The following is a 25,068-nucleotide window of genomic DNA, read 5'->3' on the forward strand; positions in this document are numbered from 1 at the left end:
TTATAGAAAAAATATATATTTTAAAGAGCCATCACTTTTCCTGTACATGAAAGTCAAATAAAATGTTAAGAGGGTGAGGAAGTCGGGCGGACTGGTGCTCACAGAGGCTGGTATTAGGCTGTGTTTGTATAGCCAGCACTGGTCATGTACACAGCTGCCTCTATTAAAATGTAACTATTAGCAAATGAAATTAAATACTTCAGTTGCCTAGTAACTAATCCAATCTGAGGATGAAGCAAAAATAGAATATATAAATTTAGAAATTTTGGGCCACTTGCCAAACAAAATATTCTTGTTTATATCCTTTTGATCATTTGAGTGGAAGGAAGAGTATGATCATGTCAAACGGGGAACATTTGCATTTAGTTGCGAGATAAGCAGGCTTTCCAAGGACCTCTAGCCACATCAGCCCCCAAAATTACCAACTTAAGGGTAGGAGCAGGAAGAAGCTCTGATTAGCTACTAGGAATTTATTTTTCTGACTTAATTAAAAAGCCAAAGGGCATGGTATGATTTAAGCCCCATTATACTGATAGAAGTATAAATCTTCTGTTTCACCAAAGCAGCTTTTCAGCAAGACTCAAAAAATTAAGAACCAGTTTAAGATTATATAGTACATGAAGTAATTACTGGGATCATATAACGTTGGAGTTTAAAGAAATAACATGGTAAATTGACATTAAATGTGATGTCAGTTACTTCAAATATTATGTTTTTTAACTCCTTTTTAAAAACGAGGAAAAATACAATTGCATGTATTTATGGATGACATTTCAAAATAGAAAGTAAAAAGAAAATGAAAAATTATTCCCCCCAAAATAAAATAATTTAAAACTTAAGATTACTAAAAATAGTACAATGAATTCCTATATACTCTGGAACCAGATTAATATACTCTGGAACCAGATTAATTGCCTTATCACTTATCTTCCTCTCCTTCGTACACAAATATATATATATATATACACACATATACAAATGTTTTGCTAAACCATTTGAGAGTTAATCTTTAAATATTTCAGCTTGTATTTCCAGAAAACATAACCAAGTGCAATTATCCAATTCTGGAGATTTAACATTGATGTAATATTATTATATTTAGACAACTGGATTAGTATTGTGTTGACTGTATTGATACAGTATCACCATCCACATTCAAACTTCTGCCATTTGTCTCGGCGATTTCCTTTAAATAAATCTATTTTTCCCGTGGTCCAGCATCCAGTCCAGTAGTGTTCATTGCATCTGGTTATGTCTCTTAGATGTTCTGTCATCTGAAACACTTCCTCAGCCTCTCATGACATTTACACTTTTTAAGGGAACAGGGATGTCCCTCATTTTGGGTTTTTCTAATGTGCCCTCATGATTAGATGAAGGTACATTTTTTAATCATCAACTGAAATATTCTTTCGGGGAAGGGAATCTAAGTCCTTAAGAGGATTATTAAGTAGAAGGCAGCCCCATCACCCCAAAGTGTATCTGGGTCAGGCGTGGCACCGGTGCCCTATGCCAAGGGCTCTGGCCTCAGATCTCACTCAGCACAGAGTAAGCAGTTATTCATCCCCAAATAGGAAAGCAAGTGTTTTAGAGATGTAAAAACTCTTCAGAAAAGGCCCACATACATTAGCAAAAATACTTAAGCTCTGACACACATGCACACATTTCCTACAAAAACATTTCTTAGGTTATCTAAATGTTAATTAGGTTATGTTTACACATGGTTGAATCTGGAAGAAGAAATATTGAGAGATTTCTCTTGCCCCTGGAACTGAAGACCTCCTTGTCTACGTCTTCCAGGGCCTAAGTCTTCTGCTGGCCTGAGCCAGTTTCACTCTTACCCATAGGCACATGCACATTGTAAATTCTGAACAGCATCACAGTTCTGACAGCCTATGTGAGCTGCTTGCTGCCCAACTTCATTCCTTTCTGCAGCACTTTCCTTCTCCTCCTTCCCGTCCTGTTTTTCTGCAGTGATTTCTGGTCTTAAAAATGCAGACCCGAAACATCCTACCAATTGTCTCTAGGCTGTGATGCCAGGGTCTCGGGGCTTTTAACCATGGTACGTAGTGCATCCTTCTGATGTATGGCTCTTGTCTTAGCCATAATTCTGAGCTTAGGTTTTCACCTGCTTTCCATTTTCCATGAGAATCTCCTGAACTGCTTCCTCACTCCCCTGTGCAAATCCCAGGGGTATTACAAAGATCAAGGGGAGAGTGGGCAGCTCTGTGGAACAAAGATGTCGCTTCTCATTCATTCACCAAGTATGTATTGAGCATTTACTGTGTGCCAGGCATTCTTCTTGGAGCTAGAGGTACAGAGCTGAACGGGTCAGACCAGATTTCCCTCCTCACAGAGCTTACTAGTATGTCCAGTGGAGAGTCATGTGATGTACCAGTAAATAAAGTCGGAAGAACACAGTTCCAGGTGACAATAGCTAACGTGGGAAGGGCACTCACCCTGGCTCCCCAAGTCTGTCGTCTCAGCCCTGGTGCTTCTTGGTCCAGGTTGCCGGACTTGTCTTTTCCCTGTGGCTGGGTCCAGGATGTGTACAGGGGGACATGGGAGCAAGGTCCCAGGAGCTCCTTATTGACAATCGATAGGAGATGCTAAGTCATTTGGGGTTTCTTGAGACAAAACAGCATTGTGTAACATCATAGAGGCAGGACCTGAGGTAAAGAATGGAAGAAGAGTCCATATGATAATCTGAGAAATTACTTCCTACAGAAATTGAACTTTTCGTTGTTCAAAGGGAAGCTAATAGGGTATTCGCATTTGTTTAACCTGATTTTTATATGAAGAACATCAGAAGTATGTACAACAATTTTAGGATAGATATCATCTTGCTTATGCTTCCTAGACATGATGGGACTAGACCGTGTACTTAATTCAAATGATTGTAACTCTTGATAAGTAATTACCATTCACTTCACAGTTGTCCCCTAACATCAGGTTGCATGAGGTATCTTTCCATTCAGATGGTGCCAGACTGAAATGATGACTTAAAACAGAGTCAGTGTTATTTTTTCAAATCTTTTCAAAAGGTCATGACTTTTGGGGCTATGAAGGCATAAGTGTTTGGAGGGCCTGAAGGTAGCCTGGATTGGGCATGAGAGGAAGGAGGAGCTGGGTCTGCTCAGGGCTTGATTAGTAACCAGCCTCCGAGCCTTCATAACGAATTCTTCTCTAGTTTCAGCCTGAGATAGCTGCGTTATGAATTTGGTTGTTTATTATTATTATTATTGATTTCAGAGAGGAAGGAAGAGGGGGAGAGAGATAGAAACATCAATGATGAGAGAGAATCATTGATGGGCTGCCTCCTGCACATCCCACACTGTGGACCAAGCCCGCAACCCTGGCATGTGCCCCCAAACGGAATCGAACCCGGGGCCCTTCAGACTGCAGGCTGATGCGCCATCCTCTGAGCCAAACCAGCTAGGAAGAGCAGTGTTATAGCGTATATTAGAGACCTGGTGCATGAAATTCGTGCACAGGTAGGGTCCCTAGGCCCGGCTGGTGATCAGAGCCGATCAGGTTCCCCGCCGCCTCCTTCCCTCATTGCACCACCCCCTAGTAGTCAGAGCACATCATAGCAAGCGGTCGAACTCCCTAGGGGACACTTTGCATATTAACCTTATATATATATAGATTACAGAAAAGTGTGCACACACTCTCCAGCAAATGTATATGCTTTCACTAAACTAGACATAAGGCTCTTACTCGAAGGGTGAGGAACTAGGGGGGTCTGATGTCTGATGCCTGTGAAAGGACAGAACCACAGCACCCAGCCAGGCCATCAGCCACACGCCGGCCGTCAGTGAGCTGGGGGCTTCCCCATCATTATGAAGTCGGTTCCCCAGTCCCTCCCGCATGAATCTCAGGATTCCCATGGCCTTTACCCAGGGATGGGAACTGCGGGCTGCATGGGCAGCCCCAGCCAGATGCCTCGAGGCTTACCGTTTGAAGGGATGGGAAAGCCCCTCCAAGGGAGTGCCAGGGGGACAACTGGGACGCCTGCACTTTAACTGGGGAGGACCTAAAGCACTGCTCTGTTTTCCTTTCCTCTGCTCAACTCATCCCAGAAATCATGGAAACAGCAAAGGCCCAAAGAAAGGGCTAACGTTAGCTGTTTCATATCCCAGCCATGTTGGGGACCACAGAGTTCTCCCTGGAAAGACTGTGGCCACATAACCCCATTCATTAGCATGGCATCCATTCTTGGTCCAAGGCCTTTAGTGACCATCTCTCTCCAGAGAAGCACACAGCTCACGTGGCCTGTGTTTAGATGGCTACCACGTACCTCCCAGAGAGAGATCCTACTGATAACACTACTAAACGCAGAGCTATTCACGTCTGAAAATGTACCCAAAGAATCGAGAAACAGCAGTTCCAAAAATATATACACCTCTATGTTATCTGCAGCACTGTTTACAATAGCCAAGATTTGGAAGCAGCCCAAGTGCCATCAGTAGATGAGTGGATAAAAAAAAGTTGTGGTACATTTACCTAATGGAATACTACTTGGCTGTAAAAAGGAAGAAAATCTTACCTTTTGTATCATCATGGATGGGCCTGGAGAGCATTATGCTAAGTGAAATAAGCCAGTCAGAGAAAGACAAGTAACAAAATATATAGAAACAGACTCATAGATACAGAGAACAAACTGACAGCTGTCAGAGGGGAGGGGCTGGGTGTAAAAGGTGAAGGGGTTAAGCAAAAAAAAACAAAAAACAAAAATCTCATAGACAACAGTATGGTGATTACCAGAGGTAAAGGGGGGATAAATGGTGATGGAAGGAGTCTTCACTTGGGGTGGTGAACACACAATACAATATACAGATGATGAATTATAGAATTATACCCCAGAAACCTATTGATTTTATTAACCACTGTCACCCCAGTAAGTTCAATAAATCATATTTCCCCCAAAAAAATAAAGTTTGTGGGTTTTTTACTGTCAGATGCTAGTGCAGAGGTCCAGAGTGTTTATCGTAATTTTATAGACCCTGCTAACAAAAGCTTCACTCACGGAGGAAAATGAAATGTTATGGTGGTGGGGTGGGGTCTGGTGAGCTGCAGAAGGAAGAGGGGAAGTGTCATTTTCTTTCTTTAGGAGAGAAAAATATGGGGCAAACCATAAACATAGCCCCATTCCCAAGCTGGCAATTCTTACCCTTAATATGTTTTGTCAGGCAAGTCTTCAATACAGATTTAAATGAAATGCCAAGTAATTCCCACCTCTCAGCCGCTCACATCTGCGAACAATGGAGAGTGTTTTGATGAATGTCAGTTAATGGCACTTGCTCGCTTGTAGACTTAGTCCTATCAGCAGAGACTAAGGGAGGGGGCACGGGTGGTATCTGTGTGGAGAGGAGAGATGGGGAGGGAAGATTTGTCCATAATCCCTTTCTGGCTGATTTGGTTCATAATAACCTAAATTGAAAGCCAACTAACAAAATCAGGATGGCAAGATAAAATGACCCTTTGTTGTTAATTAGGCTGAAAACATAAAAACATGATTTCCAAGAGCAGAGTCCCCAGGGAGTAGTATCTCTGCATTTGGGCTGCTTCATCAGGCAGATTCTATTTCCGTGAAAGGAAAGGGGGACAGCTCTATTGCTGGGGTCGGAGCATGGGTACAAATGCTATTTGTACCCATGTTCATCTGGGATGTTTACAGCAAGTCTCAGCCCTTGCAGTCCGTTCCCTCCCACCCAGGTCCACTCTGATAGAAAGCAGACACAGTGAACCCTGTGTGCTCTCACTCCCCGCACCCCACTGCCTTTGCAACTGCATTCCCAACTCCCCAATGTGGGGTCATTGAAGAGCAGGATAAAAACAAAGTGCCTGCAGAATTCTGTCCCCAAAGATTTAAATCCTCACCTTCTCGTGACTGGCATGTGCTGTGTCCTGATTCGCTCAGCCTATATAAGCTTGGTTGGGAGGCTGTAGTTTTCACTATTCTTTTATTGTTAGAAGGAGCTTTTACTGGAAGTTGCTGGCTAATGGTACAGTCGAGTAGGCAGCAGCACCTCTGTGCAGCAATCATTGGGAAGGAAGTCTTCGTGTTTAAAGTCTGGTCGCTTAAATTGGTCTTCTATCCAGGGTAGCCAGGACCAGCCTTTTAACTTGACTTTGGTGCTTATGTGTTTGTTGTTTGTTTCTTGATCACTGGTTACCCGACTAATGATGTAGAACAGCGGTTCTCAACCTGTGGGTCGCGACCCCTTTGGGGGTCGAACGACCCTTTCACAGGGGTCCAAGGAGACTAAAACGGAGGTGTGTTGAGCTCAACTTCCTCACTATCAGTTAATAGCATTTGTACCCATGCTCATCTGGTTTGATCCCCACAACGACCCTCAGCGGGGGTGACCATCCCCCTTTTACCAGGATGAGACTGAGCTCACAGGGCTTTCCCAAGACCTTATCTTTTTAACCCCATGTCCCAGCTTTGCATTTAGGAATCCTACGCTTCTTCGTGCACATTTCAGAAGCAACCTAAGTATTTAAACCTTAGATAATCTGAAATGTCCACTTTGCTGCCAATTCCAGGCTTTTGGAAATTAAAGTTTAAGGAGTGCTTCTAAAGCAGGAGTGAAATGGAGCAACCAGGGCATTTGGAAAAGCAGTAGAGTAGGAGCCTGCCAACCTGCGAAGAAAGGAAGGGCGAGGCTTCCTGACGATGCCCAGATCTGGAGGACCATGGGCAGAGCCCAAGTCCTGTCCCTCATGACCCACCTCGAAGCCACTTTCCCACCTCACCTCACCACCCCCCCTTGATCCAAAGGAAACTTTATCTCCTCTTCAGGGGGAAACCAAACCAACCTCCCTGTCTTGTCATCACTCCCACTGTGGGCACATAGGTGAGGCCAACTCTCCATTTCCTCACCCATGAAGGGGGCAGTGATACCTACCTCACCATGAGGCTTGGAGAGAAGGTGTGGTGGCACCTGGGCCACTTGCATAGTCAGGCTTGGTGAAGAGTGATCACTGCAGCAGAGACATTCCAGAAGCTGCCAGCTGGCCCAGACATCTCTGTCCCTCCTCAGCAGGCCCAACCTCACAGTCTGTGGTTGATAACAGCTCACAATCTTCTGACGTCTGGAAGGAGCATATAGGTGGGAGTCCACAGCACTGGCTGGTGACCCATATCCCTGCCTGCAAAGACGATTTGAGAGGTAGCTGGAAAAGCAGCTCTGTCGGACTCCAGGGCATTTCCTCAGGCTCGTTCCACTGGGACCCTTTCACGGTCAGGATTCTTCCATTTCACAACCCAAGTGAAATCTCTGGCACACCACCAAAATAGAGCTGAGCATCTCTGTCAGCAAATCTCTCACTTCCCAAAGAATTGTTTTCCACTGGTGGAATCACCACCAGTGGCAACTAGGGGAGCAACAATTTGGGGCCCAGAAGCCCTGCCTCAGCCAAGACCCTGCCCCTTGGGTAGACAGGGTGGCACTCCTTTGGAAAGATCATAACGTTTTGCAAATTTATATTGGTGAAAGCCTAAGGAATGCAAGTAAGAATGGCTTTAAGGATAGTAGACTGAGGATGAAATAGATTCTCTACTTAACATGTTAGCTGAAGCAGCTGGAAGGGGCTACAAGAGATCGCTTTGCTGGTTGGCTGAAAATTGGGCTCAATGGTTCTACATTCATTGAGGTTCTAGGATTTCCCTCATGATGTAGAACAGCGGTTCTCAACCTGTGGGTCAAACGACCCTTTCACAGGGGTGGCCTAAGACCATCGGAAAACACATATATAATTACATATTGTTTTTGCGATTAATCACTATGCTTTAATTATGTTCAATTTGTAACAATGAAATTGGGGGTCACCACAACAGGAGGAACTGTATTAAAGGGTCGCGGCATTAGGAAGGTTGAGAACCACTGATATAGAAGGAAGGAATCAAGGCTTAGGAAGGCCGGGGTGTTGGAGTGGATTTATCATGTGTGCCCTGTACACCCACATCCTTACCCTGTCCCCAGAGCAGGCTCAGAGGACACTCCCTACTGAGACCCTGGGTATTAAGTTAGGGAGGGGGTGCCAGCCACCATTTAGAGCTCTGTGGTGGCTGAACTCTGTAGGCTGGGCATGCTGGGGCGATACTGGGGTCACTGCAGAGCCCAGGGACAAGGTGGGCTGTTGGCCCGTGTGCATCAAGATGTTTTCTCAGTATTGCTGTCCAGCTCTTGTACCAACTGAGCTATATCATGTTTCCTTTCTCCATTGCTTTTTCTTGCTTTCACTATGCATACCTAAACACTGTGTAGCCTGTCTTGACTGTGAATCACCAATCCTCTACTTTGATCCTTTTTTATTTTTCTTCCTAATCTCTGATATTAGAGTAAATCACTTCTAAGAACATAGTGGGTTCAACTAACATGTCATCCTTTGGCATAATGAAGTCAGCCCAGAAGCGTTACTTAGAAGGAATGCTCCAAGTGTGTACCACTCCTCCAGGGCTCCCCAAGGCAGAGCCAGCAATAGGGATACCCCACTGTGGAATCTGGGGCACCTACTGGTGAGCCACCGAGGACAGTGATGGCTGTGAATATTTATTAAGCCCAAGGAGAATCAGTGGTATTGTCCCCATTTTACAGATGAGGAAACTGTCGGCTAATCATTGGCAGTCTGTCTCACCAACCTTTATCCTTCCACCCCAGGAGCCGGTGTCTCTGTGGGAGTCCTCTCAGATCTTCTTCACACAGAACTTCCCGCCGACTCGCTCTGATGAGTACTAGATGCTCAGACATCGGAAGCAGCCACGAAAGGTGAGCAGTCTTTTATAGTTGCATGTGCTTGGCGGGGGTGGGGAGAACACTGCAAATGACAAAGCCTCACGTGGACATAATGTCTTGTTCAGTTACAATAACCCAGTTCCCTGATCTATGTGACACAGCTGAAGGTTGGGGTAGACGAGTGGTGGCCCGGAGTCACAAGGCCTGAGTGACAGTATCTCTCACCTGCCTCCAGGGCTCCTCATGAAGAAGCCAGGCCATGATCTCATGTAACTCCATAGCTGCCCTGTTAACAAGTTACTCAAACTGAAAAAGGCAGTAGAGGTTCAGTTCGGAAGTGTCTCTGGGCACTGCTGTGGTGAACCCTCCCTCCCAGTCCTGCTGCTGTGCAGCCTGTTCACCTGAACTTCCCACCAACTAGGTCTGAAGAAACGTTGTGGGCCAGCTGCCATGTCCTTTACCACCTCTTCATCACTTTGCTGGTCTGAACCCATTAAAGGAGTAAAGAAAATAAAAGTATTAATTATGAAACAAAAATTTTAAACATTAAAGACCTTTACAGAAGATGCATGGCCCCTACCAACCTGTGACTTTCATAAAGGTTAATAGGTGCCTCCAGAAGTTTGCTCAAAGTCCCACTGCCTCAGTTTTCCCCATCTTCTCACGGCCCATTTTAGTGCCTGTCAAGGACAAGGGGGACAGAGGTTAGGTGTATCCTCAGCTAAGACAAGCTTTGCAGAGGGTCTTCTCATTTCACACCTTCTCCTGACCCCCCAGGTCTGAAGCTGTCCCTCTGGTAGTGAGAGGACAAAGGAATAACATCAGCTAGGTTGCAGGCTCAGTACTTTGTCTTATGAGTATTGCATCTGTCCCCAAAACAGGAAACTCTTCATCCTTTTGTGTTTAAGACACATCAAAGTATGTTACTAGAAGCATTGCGTCAAACAAGAGCTAAGAGGCACTTAAAGGTGCTGTGATAATGTCAGCTGTGTCCTGTCACTTTGTCTTACCTACCCGACCAGCCCACCTTACCCACTGCAGATTTTCAGCCCAAAGTTAAGATAGCAGGTTCTTGATAAGCTGCCCCTTCTTTGGACCAGAATGGCTACCATGAAATTTACCAGAGCCCCAATATTACCTTTTCAGAGTCTGAAGATAGAGTAAGTGTGGCTGTTTTCTGGAAATTTATTGCAGACTGGAGAGTGAGGCTGTATCTTTGGCTAAGAAGATAAGCTTTGCAGAGGGTCTTCTCAGACCTTTTTCTGAGCTCAGGGCTCCCCAAGGCAGAGCCAGCTGTAGGGACACCCCACTGTGGTATTTGGGGCACCTACTGGTGAGCCACTGGTGACAATGATGGCTGTCCTGGTGGTGGAGCTCCGGGCCCCCCAGGGCCACTTGGGTCTGGGCTGAGAGGCTTGTCCAGAGGGTCTCTCCCAGGTCCTGAGCAGGCAGTGGGAAAGGAGAGGCCAGTCACCTTATGGACACCTCAGGTCTGGTCAGTGGGCGATGGGGCTTTGAGTTTGAGAGGCAAATGAAGACAGACTGTCTGGTTCATTTATAACAGACACTGTCACACACCAGGTTAGGCAATAATCCTTCCATTGTCAGTATGTCTTCAGGAGTTTGTGGGGGAGGGAGGGGCTTTTTCAAAAGAAATCCCTTTTCAGAGAGATATGCGGATGGGCCTCTATATAATGGGCACATCCCCAAAATGAAGTGCATCTCACGTGATAGGTATCAAGCAAACTTGCTTCTTAACAGGGAACTAGAACTCTTGAAGTCACTCCTTAGTTTGTATAAATAGAGGTCCCCATGTATTGTTTCTTTAAAGCAAGGTCTCCCTGCACCTGGTTTGGTTCTTTAAATATTAACAGAATTATTCAGGAAAGGCAAGGAGCTGACAATTGTTTGAAAGCTCTTAGCACCTCCGGTCTTAGCCACCTCTGATGAGCATGTGGGATTTTCACTTCCCTGTAATCACCCCCTTCCACACACACACATCTTCATCAAGCCTAGTAACAGAGATGAGCACAGTAAAATAAAGAAAATTCAACAACCTTCAAACATTTCAGATTCCATGAATAATCAGAGTCCTGAGAGCAAAGTCAGAAGCAGGTCTCTTTCAGTTGAATGAAACTGTCAGATCCTTGTGAGTAGAGGGACACAAGTGCTAAGCACATCCCTAGAACCACCAAAGAGACCGGATTTAGCCTACTTTGATTTGATTGAAAACAAGGGGTGGGGAAAACAACAACACACAACTGAAGCACCAAATTCACACTGAAGAAAAAACAGTGTGAAATTCCCTCCATGATGCTCCAGTAGCATTCATGGCAAAAGATAATTTTCTGACAGTGAACCACTAAATAAAGCTTCCTGCAACACATGGCATAGAGCAGGCTTCTCAAACCTCCACACTTATTATTCTGCTCCCAGCCTTTCTTTCCCTCCCCCCGCAAGTCCCCCTCCCCTCCAGAAGGCTGTGCTCGGATCCAGCAACCCATCACAAGGCAGAGCTTCACCTCTGCGAGATTAATCACGAGCAAGGCCAAGTGTCAGGCTGGGATGTGAGACTGATCCTGCCGGAGGACATGCAATGGGAGGCTAATGCTGCCTTTTATCCAGAAAGCAAAGTTCAGAGATGTTTGCATTCTGCTAGGTAAGCATGGCTCTCTCGAGACCTAACCTAGATGGACTGCCCTCTCAGCATGAATTCTCGCCAAGGCAGCACACAGGTGTGCCTCAGTGGACCCACCTGAGCCACGGAGGCCAGAGATTCAGAACTGCTCATTTTGCAAATAGCTCGATTTCCTCATGTTTTAATTCGCATGAAGTATTACAAATCCATTTTATTCAAGAGACTGGTAATGAAAACTGGGTTAAGATCTATGCAGTAGACCTGGCGGCCAGCTTCAGACCACACCAGAGCACCACCCAACCAGCTCTAAAAACAATATACTTGAAGGGCAGACTCGGTTGGCATCAGAGCCTTGGAAAGGCAACTCCTGCTCTGTGGGGTCAGTCCCTGCACAGTAGCTCCTCTGGTGTAGTCACAGCCAGTCAGCCTGAGGGTCAAACCCACACACTGTTATGCCAACAGCAATCAAGACTCTAATACAACAGGAGGGCACACACCCTGAAGCACTTAAATGTAAAACCCAAAACTATAAAACTGTTAGAAGAAATCATAAGCAGTAAACTCTGACATTGCTTTTAGTAATATTTTCTTGTATGTGTCTTCTTGGGCAAAAGAAACAAAAGGAAAAAATAAACAAGTGGGACTACATCAAACTAAAAAGATTTTACACAGCAAAGGAAACTATCAACAAAATGAAAAGACAACCTACTGAATGGGAGAAGATAGTTGCCAATGATACATCCAATAAGGGATTAATATCCAAAATATATAAGGAATTCATACAACTTAACACCCCCAAAAATCGGATAGAGGACCTGAAAAGACATTTCTGCAAAGAGGACATATAAATGGCCAATAGACATATGAAAAGATGCTTAGTATCACTAGTCATCAAGGAAATGCGAATTAAAACCACAGTGAGATATCACCTCACACCTGTCAGAATGGCTAGCACCAATAAACCAACAAACACGTGTTGGCAAGGATGTGGAGAAAAGGGAACCTTCTTGTACTATTGGTGGGATTGTAAATTGGTGCAGCCACTATGGAAAACAGTATGAAGGTTCCTCAAAGTATTAAAAATATAATTACCATATGATCCCCAAATTCTACTTCTGTGTATTTATCCAAATCCAAAATACTAATTTGAAAAGATATATGCACCCCTAAGTACAGTGTCCCATGAGTACTCGACCTATTGGGGTGATCATATAAATTATATAAATGTCCAGTCACTATGTTGTACACCTGAAACTACTAGTAATGTAATATTGTATGTCAACAGTAATTGAAATTTTTTTTAAAAGAACAGATCAAGCAGGATCCAGGAGAAGTAGGTGGTGTTGAGTGGGTGGGTTGCCAGGGGAAGCATACAGTTCTCCCCACATCAAAGGCAAAAATCCTGTCCTGACATATCCAATACCGAATACATTGAGTCCTCTGCCCCCGGTTTTCATCAGTGCTTAGGTCAGAATGTACACTCAGCTCAAATTCAAACATGGGCAATTTCACACCAACACATGCCCACCCTCATTTAAAGACTACTCACAGGTCTTCACTGGGCTCAGACTAGAGGCAGGTGCTCAGACTAATGCAAAAGAGACTGTATGGCGCTGAGGACATTTGGGGTAAGAAACGAGCCGGTTGAATGAAATAGGCTTAACAGCAGTGAGCAGGGCTCCATCTCCTGAGCCTGTGTTGGAAGCCAGGCCCTGTGCCGACGGCTTGCCCTACATGAACCCACGTAACTCTCACCATCTCCGTTCAAGCTGTGGTGAGATTGGGAGGCAGATGGATGGAGGATTGAAGAGGGAAGCCCTGGTATCTTGCAGGAGGCTCCATAATCGCCCTTATTTACCGAGCAATTACTGTGCTCTCAGCAGCTTGCCAACCTCCTCACATTGACTCAGCAATGTAGAGCCAAGTCCCATTTCTGATGGGATTGTAGGAGTCTTAGAGGTGGAGTACCTTCCTGGGGTTGGGTAGTAAAGGCCCAAGAGTCAGTTCTATGGAATAAGTCCTACCCTGAAATGCTTCTCACACCCATGGAAGGCTGCCAGGGCTAACTCCTATAGGGTTAAATACATGGCTAACTTCATAGCCACATTTCTCTAATTAGCAGGCAAGAAAGTGAAGTTTACCCAGTAAGACATGCCCATGTACCATTTTACTATGACTTTGCTGCAAATGACAGAGTTTTTACCAATTTCACAATCTGTGCTAATATCAGCCTACATTTACTGAGTGCCTGCTGTATGTGTACCAGCACCGTTCTGAGTGATAAGTGTTAACTCCCTGAATACTCGCAGCAGTCCCATGTGGCAGGTGCTGTGGTTATGCTGATTTTACAAACGAGGAAAGCAAGGCCAGAGAGAGAAAGCAACTTGTCTGAGGTCACAGAGGAAGAAAGTGATCTGGCTGAGATTGGAATCTGGTTACAAGGCTCATGCTTTTAACCCTGCCAGGCCACAGACTAGAGGAGCAGCACACCGTGGGTCCTGGAAACACTTTCCCACCTTATGTTGGCTGTATGCCTGGCCAAGGTGATTGCAGGAAGGGACACACCTCTTCCTAGTTGTGTGAATGATGATTTTACTAAACTGGAAAGAGGTTAGCATCAAAGATAAGGGATGATCCATATGCCATACATTCCATCATCTTCAAGCCCTTGATGTGTGGAGAGCCTAAGATAAAGAGAGGTTTGGCAGGTTTTCCTGTTTTTACCCCTCCTGTGTAAGCATCTTTGGCTTGCGGCTGGCTGAGGCTGCTGGAGAGAGTTTGGAAGCCTGCTGAGAGCCTTGACATTCTGTTCTGAAAGGCGTTGGCACTGGCAGCTGTCCAAACACTGTGGCTGACTTTCAAACCATTTAATTGAAACCTTCTTTTTTTTAAAGGAAAGTCATGGGTACCAGAGTAGAAGGAAGATCTTGGCAAAAACCATATGTGCCCTTTTCCACCACTGGATTGACCAGACAGGGCCACAAAGCTGATCCAACAGGATTAGCAAAACGGCATTGTTGGACATAGGCACAGCGTGACATGTGCTACAGCAAAGGCATTTGGCAGGATTAACCTGCCAAGGATAAAGATGTAGCAGACAAGGGGCTGAATTAATGGACTGGCATGACCGAAGCGGGGAAATCTATTTGCATGCGATATTAACTGTGCTAATAAACTCTGGGCTGGGGCTGCCAAGCCAGGCATTCTCTCTGAACTAGGAGTTTTATTTGAAAGCCTACCTGGAAGGTACCAGCCAAGATGGGTTAAAGCAAGCAGGCTTCACAGGTTGCCTTTGGGCTTGTTTTTGCCACGGTCCTAGAGTAGACATGCTGTCTTAAATTCCCGTGACAGCATGTGTGACTTACTGACCATGCAGAATGAGCCTAATGCCTCAGTTCTGGTGCCAAAGGTCTTCTGTGAAAAAGCAATGAGGAAACCTAAGTACAACACACTTTAGAAAATACCTCCCTTTAAACAATAAAGAATTTACTTTTAAAAACAAAAAAAAAAACCCTCCTTGCAATCAATGGGCTGTTTTGCCTGATTTTTATATCCCGATTCTCGGAAAGTCAGGATGGGATCAGGGTGAGCAAGCAAGACAGTCCAGGATGCAAAATTTCATGAGGTGCTCACAGTCCTGCAGGGTCAACATCTGAGAGTGAGTGCCTCCCTCCCCTTACCCAGGTCTCCCCCCCTGCCACCCCACCCCGCCACTGCGAATGACTATAGGAACAACTTAAGACCTACCCATCCAAAGCATGGCTGCACTTAAATACACTTAGCACAGACACTGACGCACAGCTGAGTGTTGGGAGCTGGAAGCACTGTGTAGATGGTGGGCAAATAAACACCCCTCTCTTGCCACAAAGGCTTGCAGTGGTCCCCACCTGCTCACAGCAGTGACCTGGATAACACCAACTCCAGGACGTTAACCCACAGCCACCCGTGTGCAGCCTGACCACACTCCTGCTCCCGTTCCTGGTCCAAGGAAGCTCCAGGCTGAGTTTAAGCTGTGTACGGAACAATGTCTGCCATGTGGGCAAGATTTAATTTTCTTCTGAAGATGTTGAAGCCATATCAGACTCCCACTCTGTGAGGCTCCTTAGGAACATGGGTTTTTAACAGAACCTAGAATTAGAGCAGCCATTCCCAGTTAGAGTCCCTGGGGTAGGGGTTAAGGGGGAAATCCCTGGCTTTAATTCCAAACTGACTGAAGCAGGAGCAGCCTTGAAGTGGGGGAGAAACCCAAAACCCTCCCCTCCCTGTCCCCGACCCCAGCCTGCCAAAATGGGGCTGATGTCAAGTACTGACCGGAATCTGCATTGACCCATGGTCAGCCCGGAGGCTGTCAGTGAGGAAACCAACCTGTGTTTCTGTTATCATCAATTTTTCCAGAAGTAACCAGCAGAAAAATGGTTTTTTGATTTGAGACCTGTTACAAAGCTTAGATAAATGCCATGTCCTTGGAATTGCCTACACCAAGTGATCATTATGTGACATTTACAAAAAAAAACACACAACACCACCCCACAAACACAGAATTAGCTGGCTTGACCCTATCAATCAAGTAGTAAAGAAGGACTAACATAAGCAGGGCAAACTGAAAAATAAAGAGATGAAAGGCTTTGGTTAAAATTGGTGCAGAATTTGGGGACAGCAGCAATCTTACATTCTCTTACAATGACCCTGGGATAACTGCAGTCCTTAGAAAGATAGTTATGGTCTGAGGGAGGCAACAGCAGCTAAAAAGTCCCTGAGGTGGGAGGGAACTGGGTATGTTCCTGCAGAGCCACTCCAAGTGGCTGAATGACTCGTAGTTCTCCCTGCTTCTGAAGTCCCAGTGCTCAACCACGGTGCCACACAACCACCCTCTAGTCCACACTGCACTCCAGAGAACAGGCCCCCCTTCAACGATGCAGAATCTGAATGGGGAGAGGCACCCAGATGCAGCTGTGTCTACCCATGGAAGTTGGCAGCTGAGCTGGAGCCCGGTGCCCTCTCCATCCTGGCTCTTCCCGCTGAACCTCCCATCACTAACCCAAGTGGGCACAGTGATAGATCATGACCCCATGGGTGTGAAAAGCCTAGAACAGCGGCTGGCCCCATGTCCATAGTGAGTGCACAGATGACCCAGGTCCTGCCTGGGAGCCACCCACAGGTCGCAGCAATCCCCCTGGCAATGCAATGGACTGCAGAGGCCCCAGTGCAGAGACTGTGACATAATGTCCCTGCAGAGATTGTATACATGAAAAACCAGACATTTCTAAACTCCAAAGCCACAAGGCCAGGTGTTAAGCTGTGACTGGTGAATTACTCGAAGTTTCTGCCTCCCCCGACTCCAGCAAGAACTTTGGCAGAACTTCTGTGCCGCATCCAGTACTAGGAACTTGCCAACTTCGCGTCCTTAAAATAAAGCGTGTTCCAAGATAGGCAGCAGAAAGTGGAAAATGTCATTTTTCTTGATTGGGTAACTAAGAACAACGTAGCAGGCAGGAGCCATTCAGGGCCAAAGAGCTTGCTCATTTAAAAGTGTTTATCGACACCTGGAAATGGGGATTCAACTTCAAATGCTATTTTCATGTCAGTTTTTGTTACGTTATTTCATGATGGTGATAAAATTCAGGCAGATACCAAAAGGAGTGTCATTTTACTGCTGGGTTCCTCAAGCAGACACAGCCCCTCCCAGCTGAAGCTCGGAGAGGACCAGCCCTTGGCACCTGCTGGAAGGCAGGCAGTGAAGGGTGATTGTTTTCACGCTGCCTGGATTCTTTTCGGCTGGTCTCGGTTTTTGTTGGTTTGTGTGACTGCCCAGATCTCAGTGATCGGCCTTAATTTGTGATGGGACCATGTTTCCAGCCTTTGGAGGACTGAACTAGGGAGCTACTCTCCGTCCTCAGACTCTGGTTGCCCTTAGTAGATGTGGGAGCTACTACACAGGCCTTTCATGTCTGGGGACCCTGGACAGGCATACACCTTGAGAGGGAAGGGGCCTGGCAGAGTGACTACTCAGAACACTGGTGAGGCTTGTGTTCCCCACTGAAGATTTGTTGAGGGTAATAGATCCTCCCTAGAGGAGAGCCAATGTGTAGATAAGTGGGTCCAGGGCTCCTTGGAGCCACTGATACCCACCTGTGACCCCAGGGATAGGAAGGCTGACAAAGGACACAACCAAAAAGAGAAGCCGATGGGATGGAAATAGATGAAGTGTGGGATCTGCTTGCATTCTGGTTGTAACCCATCGCCGCTCTTTCTTCCCTTTCCACATCCAGAAGCAGCTCCGAGGAGGGGACCCCATGAGCACCGGCCACCCCAAGACCTCCCAAGCACGGTGCGGTGGGGCAGCTGGTGTTGTGAATCAGGCCGTTGCCAATCAGAGAACGGCTACTTCACAACACCAGGGTCACACCCCACCACGGGCAGCACTCCAGGCTCCAGCCCCAACCAACGCCTCCACAGTGGCTCGTCATTGCTGGGACACCGCCAGACCCTGCAGAACCCCAGCACGAGGTTTGTCCTGCAGTACAAGCTCCACACAGGGACCTGAGGCTGTGGATTCACCAACACAGCCTCCCTTGTAAGGGAAAAGCTGCTCCTGGAAGCATTAACTTCCTACAGAGAAACTGGTACCATCAGCAAAAGGGTGTTAGGGGCCCTCAGGAGGGTGAAGTGCCACTAAATTGAACGTTTCCTCCCAGGTGCTGGGAATCCACAGCAGTGACCCGGGGCCTCTGCTTTGAGGAGTGGTGGTGGCACCTCTGAATAGAGCAAACTGGGGGGAAGGGTGACCCTAGTTACAGTATGGTAGCTGGCGGGGGGGGGGCAATCAGTCGTAGAGAGAGGATGGACAGCCTTTTGGGGGTCCTTGTTCCCCCAAGGGAACACGTTCATTTCCTGGTGCCCTGGAGAGCAAAAGCCTTTCTCTTAGTGGGAGCTCCACGGCTCCCCACCAGACAGGTATCCTGCTGGATGAGAGCCAAGAGGACCCTGCCTAGGACATCGTCAAACACTCTCCTGCTGACAGGTGGGCTTCCTTTCCCTGGGGCCTCCCAGCCAGGGGCCTGGCAGACCTGGGGCTCTCCAGAGTCCGAATGGTTTTATGCCTGACTTAAACCTTACGTGTGACACCACCATAGTTCAGAGCCGAGAGTGGAGTTGAAAGACAAGGTGGCTGGATTGATTAGTGGCCCTTTTGGAACACTAAGAAAAAGAAGGATGTCATCTGTCTGGCTTTCTATGGGACAGCCCAGATTCTGTGTCACCTCAGTGCTGTGCTGCTGTCCTATAGAAAAACAGAGGGATGGACAAAACGAGCGCAGGGCAGACCCTGCACAACATCACAGTCCCAGGCCAGAGCCTGGGTTCATCGGAGCACCCTGGGCTCCGTCACTGTGGTGATCCAGGTGAGTGTGCTGCTGCTGTGAAGCCCCACCCCTCACCTCATCCCCAGATCGCCAAGGCATCTCTGAAATTTGTACCGAGTTATGCTTGCAGACAAGTCTCTTCAGGCTAAAGAAAGGTCTCCCTGCCTTCTCAAAATGTACAAGCCGCACTGAGAGCCCACCCACTCACCAGCTCCCCTGCCACCAGCGGAGCTGAGGCAAGTGCCCCTCAGTGTGGCCTGAGGTGGCAGCATCAGCATGTTGGAAAGGCAGGATCTGGGCCCACCGCACACCTGCTGCATGGGGAGGGGCTGCGGGACTCGGGTTCTTCAGAATTGCACTCCCCTTTGGGTCTCCCCACATCCTCTCCTGCCATTTCAGCCCCATCTCTTCTGCATGCAATGTTCTCTTCGAAATGCATGTGAATCTCTCCACCCCCTGCCTTAAAACTGCTTAAAGAGGTGGCCTCGCCCTGCCTGCCATAGGAGTCGCCCCACACTCCCCAGCCACCTCTTGGTCCCCACCCTAAACCACCGCTCCCTGCAGCTGAAGAGCCAGAACAAAGCTGAATGTGGAAGTCCCCAGGGCCTGCTCCCAGGGACCCAGCAAAGCCCTCTCCATTCCTAAACCCGGTGGGCCAGGCCGTTCAGCATTCTCCCCCTTATCCACAATTTCACTTTCTGTTACCCACAGTCCAAAAATATCATGTAAAAAATTCCAGAAACAATGTATAAGTCTTAAATTGCACACCAGTCTGAATAGCATGATGAAATCTCATACTGTCCCACTCTGTCCCTTTGTCCATGTATCCGCAATGTACACTCTGCCCACCCACTGGCCACTTAGTCATCAGATCAAATGTTGCAGTGCTGATGTTGAAGTAACCCTCGTTTTACTTAACACCGTGTCACTCACCTCCTTTCTTCGCATCACACAGGCATTGTATCATCTGATCGTCACAAGCAGAGTGAGTACAATACAGTGTGGTATTTAGAGAGAGAATATTTATGTAACTTATTATAGTATATAATTGTTCTCATTATTACTGTTAATCTCTTACCTAATTTATAAATTAAATGTTATCATAAATACTTATATATAAGAAAAAAATGGTATATTCAGGGCTCAGTGCTATCGGCAGTTTCAAGTATTCCCTAGGGGCGGGGTCTTGAAATGTATCCCCTGTGAATAACGGGGGACTACTGTATTCTCCCTGTTTGTGCTTTGTAAAAGGCTAGATTCTAACCTTGTTTAAAGCATTTAATCATGGAACCTGATTAAAACCTAATAAAAAATTTAAATGGGGTCAACTCCAGAGAGAGAGTGAGAAAGAGAACTGTTTAAGAATCAGAGGAAGTCCTACTTAATTTTGTTGTGAGGCTGAATTCACTGGAGGTTTGCACAGAGCTTGGAGGCTGCAAAGGCAAACGTATATCCCTCTTACCCCTAGGACCGTACACTGCTGAGAACCAGCCTGAGCGAGCACAATCCGGGCCTGCCTTCCCAGCTCCTACCCACAGCCCCATGCCTGGTCATGCATCTCTGCCCCTAGTGTGGCTGCTTTTCCAAAATGTATCCTTCCTCCCTGAGAGCAGCCTGCCCTCCTCCAGAACATTCCAGATCCCTCACTTACGTAGGCTCGATGCCACCTGGCCAGAGAAAAACGAGAATGTCCACCCCCACCCTTTCAAAAAACCTACATTTAGGGAGGATTCTGAACTCTATATTCAGAATCTTATAGTATAAACTACCTTGGGGTCCTACATTTGCGGCCAGCTGCACTCTAAATTATAGGGTTCTCTCAAGAAGCCCCAATGCAGACAACCAGAAGCCAGGGTGCTGCAGGGAGCTTGTCAGACACACACTGTCACCTCCTTCATCTCATCTTCTTAAACTGGTCATCAGCTGACCTAGGTCAGCATCTCTGGGGAAAGCTGGGTTTGCAAAGGAAGTTTCCTGAGTAAATATTGAATATCAAGTAGAGCAGTGTTTCCCAAAGTGTGGTTTCTGGACCATCAGCATCACTGGGGAATATGTTGGAGATGCAAATCCTCCAGGTCACCCCCAACCCTGAATCAAACTCTGGGCTGAGACCCAGGCACCTGTGTGCTAACAAGTCCTCTGAAGTGCCTCAAGTGTGAGAACTACTAAAATAGAGGAAAAGATGGGGGAAGGAGGGGGACAAGAGCAGGTCCAGGCACAGGAGCCCATGGCTGGAGGCCTGCCAGCTGTCCATCATGGACTCAGGTGAATGGAAAGGTGGGAGCCACTGGGGATAGGGAAGCTGCTGTCATGGCTGTGACAGCTACTGAGGCCTGCTATGGAAATGCCTACCCCTGGCCTTGCCCCATTGCAACTCCTTTTACAGTTGAAGCCAAGGCTCAGAGAGGTCAAGTAACCTGCCTTAGGCCACACAGCCTGCCCCTCTATTTCCAGAGCCATAGGTCTGTGTGCTCCAGGGTGAAGATAAGGACCCCACTACTATGCTGGCATTTACCAAGTGCCAGGCACTTGGCCTGTATCATTTCATGTAGGTACAGAGTGGCCCTGGGAAGGGAAGCAGTGTAGTCATTCCCATTTGCAGGTGAAGGACAAGCTCAGAAAGGTCATGAAACTGGCTCAAGGCCTCGGCCAGTGAGTAGGCTGTCGGGCTCCAAAGACATCTTTGAACTTGCTGAGGAGCTTCATCCTTCCTATTTCCCGGGCAGCCCTCCCCTCACCCACCAATAGGTGACACCTGCCTTCGGCCTGAAACACTGGGAAAGAAGACACTGCAAGTGAGTAAGGGAGGGGGAGCCATTCCATCGTGGAATAAACCTCCAAGTTTGTCCCCTTGGGGTCTGACTTAAATGGAAGAGAGTGAGAGTCAGGGTGTGTGGGTGGGTGTGCAGGTCTGTATGTAATTGACTTTATGACTGTGCAACTCAGTTCATTCTCTTCTGCCTTTGCCTGTACTACTACTACTTGTACATTGCCTAGAGCAGCGGTTCTCAACCTGTGGGTTGCGACCCCTTTTGTGGTCGAATGACCCTTTCATAGGGGTCACCTAAGACCATCCTGCATATCAGATATTTACATTACGATTCATAACAGTAGCAACATTACAGTTATGAAGTAGCAACGAAAATAATTTTATGGTTGGGTCACAACATGAGGAACTGTATTTAAAGGGCCAGAAGGTTGAGAACCACTGGCCTAGAGGCATATCTATGATGTTTAGAGGCACAAAACAACAACAAAAAAACAAAACTGTTCAAGGATCAAACCGTTCAAAATCAGAAGGAGTACAAATGTATAAGATAGAATGTGAAAGTCCCTTATTATCTATACCAGCAATAACCACTCTTTAATAATTTGCATACTTTTTGTGCTTACAAAAACCATACACATTTAAAGATTCAGCAGAACACATTGAAAGGAAATAAACATTTCCTTGGCAGGCACAGTGTCTGAGACCATATCCATTGATGCAGCTGGCCAATTGGGTTACCAGGCCTCCCTACCACTGGCATGCCCTCCCCCGCCCCCCGATTTTTGACTCAGATTAAACAGAACAGGCAAGGGCTGACCTGCAATCCCTTTGAAACACACGTTGGACTATAGGGCTCTGACCTCTATTGTCCATGGCCACAGGGGACCCGACCCTGCCCCTATCACCCCCGGCTGTTTATCACAGTGCCTGCCCAGCTGCCTCCACACTCTGTCCCCTATAAATGCTTCTCCCCAGGTGTCGGCTTGACTCCTTCCCATCCCCCTACCCTGCTCGGCCTTGACGTAACAGCACGCACCACCAGCAGACTGCTACATAATGTACCTGTGATCCAGTCTCCTCCCATCAGACCATAGCCTCCAAGGGCAGGGATCACTGCCTGCTCTGATCATTGATGTATCCCCAGTACCCAGGATAGTGTTGGTGTTCATTACGTGTTTGTTGAACGATCACATGAGGGAGTCATCTTTGCTAAGGCTGGGCAGTACACAGCCCCTCTCCTGAGAGCCCCTAGCTTCCCCACCCCAGCCTGCATCCCCATGTTTCCAGGGGTGGCTTCCTCTCAGCTGTGTTCATGTGTCATTTAAGCTCTGGGAAGCTAAAAGTTCTTCAAGTCCCAGACTCCTCTTTTCAGATATGGACAATAAAGCCCCCAGGCCAGAGCTTTTGCCAAAGGGGAGAATGCTTCCATAGGCATTGTGAGCGGAAGTGGCACAGACAAGCCTGGGTCCTGTCTTGCTGAGCAAAGAAAAGAGCTTCTAGACTGCCTTCCCTGAACTCAAGACCAGGGCAGGCTCCCCATCACTTGTATGCTGCCCTGTATTTCAAAGCACTGCTCACTCATAATTAAGCAAAAAATTACCTATGACTGCAGTATCCTATTTCTCTCTGAAGCAGTAAACCTCAGAAGCACAGGGTTCGGGTCTGTTTTGCTCTTTGACCTCCCTAGCACCTGGCACAATGCCTGACAGTTGTTTTGAGGGAGAGCTGACTGGCTGTCTCATGCAGTGCTCTCTTCTGGCACATAGTGATCCTTAACACATCCCCTACCCTGCAAAAGACTCAGTGCCCCTCTCCTCCCAGGGCCACTGAACAAATTCAGAGACTAACACCAAATAGTACCACTAGCTTGGGAAGAGAGCATCTTGATGAAGGTGACTGTTTCTATCCATGGGGTCAATGTGGAGTGGCAGGAGTGATCTGGAATCTAGAAGAGAGACCTAGACTCTGTTACTTGCAGCCAAAAGCCTTGATAACTAGTCTCACCAGAATTGTTATATCTGAAGTATCATCCATAACAAGAAGCCTGGCAGTGCGGATTCCAGGATTAATGTAATGATTCAAAAATGCCATAAAAAAAACCAAAACAGGCTTTACCTTTCCACCCACCACACTTATGACCTCATGGTCACACGAGGGCTGCTGATATTCAAGCCATCACCTCCACATTCCAGGAAGAAGGAAGGAAGGCCGTAAGACTCCTTTCTTTTATCAGAGACATCACTTTTCCAGAAACCTCCACCTCCACCCAGCAGACTTCTACTTACATCTCACTGGCTAGAGCTCCACCCTGGTAGTCAGCAAAGCTAGAAGGGTGAGGATTCAACCATAGAGAGTGGAAAGTTGAAGCGGCAAGAGAGGAGTGGGGCAGTTATAGCTGTAGAATTAGCCAGAGCATCTGCCAAAACTATGTAAGTTGTTTAATGTAACTGTTTTTTGTAGGTTTTCTTACTACAAAAACAATAAATCTACATTGTTCCTTTAGAAAATAAGGATTTAAAAATCTCTAATCCCTTCACAGGTGGCACCCCTGTTAATTCCTGGTTTATTATCTTTCCAGATCTTTGTATTTTTAGCATGAATGAAACCACACTATAGGTTACTGTGTAATTAGCTTTTCACTTGATATGGTAAAAAGAAAATCATTCAAAATCATTAAATGTTCTTTACAGAATCACATTTGATGTGTGTGTATTTCACTGAATAAGATCCCATGATTTGTTGATTGTTTATTTGTGTTGGACGTTTTGATGTTTATTAAAATAGTATGTGAGAACTCAACACTATTGACTCCTCCTAGCTAAGCCTTTGGCCCATCTGTTTCCCTCTTGGAATGTATCATAAGGAGATAATCTTGGATATGCACATTCTTTAGAGCTTTGTAAATATCCTACCAAACTGCCTTCCCAGATGGACTGTACCCATGTACAATCCTTCCAGCAGATACCAGTGCCCATTCCCCAAAAGAATTTTTCACCAACACTGAATAAAAGATAGACTGGGGAACAGGAATGGTAGCCAACCCAGCCCCTTACTTACCAGATGAGGGGAAAGAAACCCTGGCTGGGCCCCTCAACACTGTCATGCCACCTCCTGGAGCACCAATAGGGTAGAGAGAGAAGCTCCAGAAAGCAGGAAATTGCGGGGCCTCAGAAGGCAGGAACGGTGTCAGGGGTTCCCAAGAACCAAGGGCCAATCCCAGGAGACTTTGGGGCCATGGGTATGGGCAGTCCCAGGTGTGGGAGTCACCCTAGGCCAGAGGTCCTCAAACTTTTTAAAGAGGGGGCCAGTTCACTGTCCCTCAGAATTCCACACATGCACACTGCGGGCCCGGGACGAGTCGGCTGCTAAGCAGGACAGGCAGCGGCGGCAAAACCACCCGGTGGGCCGGATAAATGTTTTCGGCGGGCCGCATGTGGCCAGCGGGCGATAGTTTGAGGACCTCTGCTCTGGACTCTGGACTTCACAGTGATTCTCAGTAGCCCCGGCCCTGATTGACAGTTCCCTGCATGCAGACTGCATCCCCTCTCAGCTCTGCAC

Source organism: Myotis davidii, unplaced genomic scaffold (assembly GCF_000327345.1).
Source record: "Myotis davidii unplaced genomic scaffold, ASM32734v1 scaffold81, whole genome shotgun sequence".
Classification (NCBI taxonomy): domain Eukaryota; kingdom Metazoa; phylum Chordata; class Mammalia; order Chiroptera; family Vespertilionidae; genus Myotis; species Myotis davidii.